Source organism: Schistocerca piceifrons, chromosome 5 (genome assembly GCF_021461385.2).
Source record: "Schistocerca piceifrons isolate TAMUIC-IGC-003096 chromosome 5, iqSchPice1.1, whole genome shotgun sequence".
Classification (NCBI taxonomy): domain Eukaryota; kingdom Metazoa; phylum Arthropoda; class Insecta; order Orthoptera; family Acrididae; genus Schistocerca; species Schistocerca piceifrons.
The window spans coordinates 500,050,790-500,055,236 of record NC_060142.1 but is presented as its reverse complement, the minus strand read 5'-3'; positions in this window follow the sequence as shown (position 1 = coordinate 500,055,236).

Genomic DNA, 4,447 nt, shown 5'->3' with positions numbered 1-4,447 from the left:
CAGAAAACACCTTCATTATTTTGTCTCCGCCTAGAGGATGTCACACTACGCAGGGCGCATTACATACTACGTGACGCAGAATTCCTGCTCCTAAGAAAACGCAGGTAATAGTGCTAATAGTGCACGCGGACCCCAGTATTAGAAAGTCTGACACCTGGCAGCATCAGACAGAGCACGTGGTACTGCTGCGAACTTATTTTTTTTTCTTTGTGATTTCATTCCCCTGCCCCATATGGGCAGGGGAGGGCTGTCAGCGGCACAATCCGCCTCTCTTCAGCCGAGTGACATGACAGCTAATACAAAAAGAAAATTATACATATAAGGGCGATAAAAATGGGGGACATAAAAACACAGTAAGGGGAGATAATGGAGATAAAAATACACTGACATGGAGACGTTCATGGTGGGGGGGAATTAAAAAAAGTCGACATAAAGTGAAAAAAACACAGCTGGCGATTCGTAAAGCACAAAAAAGACTCTGAAGTCACACAACAGGTTAAAAATTGGCCACAGCATTAAAAACACTCCAGAACAAGACACTTTAAACTCACTTGGAGAGATAAAGCACACATGACGAAGAATTAAACTGCCAGGAGGGACCTGCCGAGGGAGAGGCCTGAGAGGATGGAAAAGGAGGGGATGCGAACTTCGTACTAGGGAGCCCTTTATACACAGACAGAATGGCCATAGGCGAAGTCGCACGTGATTGGCTGATCAGCTGCGACGCCATGTTTCGTCTACGGGTCTCATACAAGTATCACACCAGCAGGTCTATTGCCAGAATGAAGACATAAAACATTAATATTTATTGTGGGTAAAGGCAGTTTTCTTGTTATATTTGTTCTTTATTTCGTTATTGCAGTAACAATGTGACATGGGAGCTCAGAAGTATTTATTCGCAAAGTGACCCATGAAAGGCATTCAATCTCAATCTGGGAATAATTCTGCCTTCAAACAGGGTTTTGACTGTCACAAACGGACAGTTGTTAACGATTTTATCTTATCTGGCTAATGGGTTTATGTTTTATTTTTTTCCAATTTACATGGAAAACAATTGCTGTATTATAGCACTGAATTGCTTCCTGAACAAGCTTCAAAGCAGAAATACTCGTATCTAGATGGCTATATAGTTCTTACATTCATCACGTGAACTCCATATCACTAAACGAAAAGAGCACTAGGGAGATGTATCATTAGTCTAGAAACGTCCCAACAGTCCAAAAAACATTTTCTTGCGACTTTTTGCAATTTCATCTTGTGGTAATATCGTCCGTTCGTAAGTTCCGCCATACTTTGGACGAAGCAAGGCTGCCGTTGCAACCTTGCCCCCCCCCCCCCCTCTCTCTCTCTCTCTCTCTCTCTCTCTGTATATAGGCCCTCTACATCATGGCAATGCCATGGGAATAGATAAAAGCCCCAGTAGCAACCTGGTAGCAGTGCAGCTGCGTGGTTTAACTGCCAATCCCGTGAATTGGCAGGAAGCGAAAACTTCAGCTGACTGCCGATTCCATCATTCAACAGGTACCAATTTCTCCCGCTTTCATCACTTTGACTGATGACCATGTTAACCTGGCCATTTCTTATAATTCTTGCCACTTTGTTCGATTTTTAAATTTTTTTTATTAAGAAAACTGGGCAACATGTAAGTGTGATGCTAACCTTCCACGACATCCTGAAATTTCTTCATCTAATACATATTTCCAGCTTCTACGACTGTTTAGTTTTTCTTCCCTTATATTTTTACGTAATCTTAGGATTTGCGAATAATACGGCGTTAAAAAAAGTGTCACATATTTCTACAGGATCTGATAATGGTCATACTAAAAGAAAAGTTTCTGTACTAAAATATTCTGAAACCAATACCACTTTGCATACAGACTAATCTGTCCTCTCATTGCAGTCTGTTCAAAAATGGCTCTGAGCACTATGTGACTTAACTTCTGAGGTCACCAGTCGCCTAGAACTTAGAACTAATTTAACCTAACTAACCTAAGGGCAACACACACATCCATGCCCGAGGCAGGATTCGAACCTGCGTCCGTAACGGTCGCTCGCTCCAGACTGTAGCGCCTAGAACCGCACGGCCACTCCGGCCGGCGGTCATCAGTCCCCTAGAACTTAGAACTACTTAAACCTAACTAACCTAAGGACATCACACACATCCATGCCCGAGGCAGGATTCGAACCTGCGACCGATTGTAGTCTGTCTTTTACGTAAAAATAGACACTATAGACAATGCTGCATGTTGTTAACACCCATCCGAACACAACATTCAGCCCTTCTTCGCAGTAAATCACGCACCGTTTTGGTATGCATCTGAATTTATTCCGATTATGTCACTTGCATTATTCACATGCTCCTGTTCCATCTTCGCATTGTCAGTGTGTTGAGCATACACCTATGCCTTTAAATTCTCCCTTAGCCAGAAATCCAAACGACCAATCTATGGGCCAGGAAACGCACAATCCGTAGAAAATAGGATGGTGCCCTCTCTTGCACAAGCCACAGTCGTTATCTTTCTGCTAGGACAACGTTCTCCAATAGCGCTGGTAGCTCATCGCGCAGAAATTGGTGACATACGCAGTTGTCAATCTGTTCGATAAATTGTATCGCCCTATGAGTCTTTCATCGACAATTCTTTCCTGTACGCTGGTACTGAAGAGAATCTGATGCCTTTACTACATGACTGCTCGAATGGTTCAAATGGCTCTGAGCACTATGGGACTCAACATCTTAGGTCATAAGTCCCCTAGAACTTAAAACTACTTAAACCGAACTAACCTAAGGACATCACACACACCCTTGTCCGAGGCAGGATTCGAACGTGCGACCGTAGCAGCCTCTCGGTTCTGGACTGCAGCGCCAGAACCGCACGGCCACCGCGGCCGGCTGACTGCTCGAGGATTTGCATGTGCCCACAGATCCATACAGTGGTAATTTAGTATGCCAGATCTTGTGAATCCTGTCTACATCACCGAATACTACACAATTTTCGATGCAAGGAAATAACCGATACCTCAACAATCATTTGCGTCTGGACACACAATTGTAGGAACATTTCTTATACACTCACGCCCATAAATTAAGGATAATGCTGATATATGGTGAAACAACGCTCTTGTGGGTGGTTTGCGGGCTTAAATCACCTCGGGGTGATTTACGAAAGTGACCCATGAAAGGCATTCAATCTCAATCTGGGAATAATTCTGCCTTCAAACAGGGTTTTGACTGTCACAAACGGACAGTTGTTAACGATTTTATCTTATCTGGCTAATGGGTTTATGTTTTATTTTTTTCCAATTTACATGGAAAACAATTGCTGTATTATAGCACTGAATTGCTTCCTGAACAAGCTTCAAAGCAGAAATACTCGTATCTAGATGGCTATATAGTTCTTACATTCATCACGTGAACTCCATATCACTAAACGAAAAGAGCACTAGGGAGATGTATCATTAGTCTAGAAACGTCCCAACAGTCCAAAAAACATTTTCTTGCGACTTTTTGCAATTTCATCTTGTGGTAATATCGTCCGTTCGTAAGTTCCGCCATACTTTGGACGAAGCAAGGCTGCCGTTGCAACCTTGCCCCCCCCCCCCCCCTCTCTCTCTCTCTCTCTCTCTCTCTCTGTATATAGGCCCTCTACATCATGGCAATGCCATGGGAATAGATAAAAGCCCCAGTAGCAACCTGGTAGCAGTGCAGCTGCGTGGTTTAACTGCCAATCCCGTGAATTGGCAGGAAGCGAAAACTTCAGCTGACTGCCGATTCCATCATTCAACAGGTACCAATTTCTCCCGCTTTCATCACTTTGACTGATGACCATGTTAACCTGGCCATTTCTTATAATTCTTGCCACTTTGTTCGATTTTTAAATTTTTTTTATTAAGAAAACTGGGCAACATGTAAGTGTGATGCTAACCTTCCACGACATCCTGAAATTTCTTCATCTAATACATATTTCCAGCTTCTACGACTGTTTAGTTTTTCTTCCCTTATATTTTTACGTAATCTTAGGATTTGCGAATAATACGGCGTTAAAAAAAGTGTCACATATTTCTACAGGATCTGATAATGGTCATACTAAAAGAAAAGTTTCTGTACTAAAATATTCTGAAACCAATACCACTTTGCATACAGACTAATCTGTCCTCTCATTGCAGTCTGTTCAAAAATGGCTCTGAGCACTATGTGACTTAACTTCTGAGGTCACCAGTCGCCTAGAACTTAGAACTAATTTAACCTAACTAACCTAAGGGCAACACACACATCCATGCCCGAGGCAGGATTCGAACCTGCGTCCGTAACGGTCGCTCGCTCCAGACTGTAGCGCCTAGAACCGCACGGCCACTCCGGCCGGCGGTCATCAGTCCCCTAGAACTTAGAACTACTTAAACCTAACTAACCTAAGGACATCACACACATCCATGCCCGAGGCAGGATTCG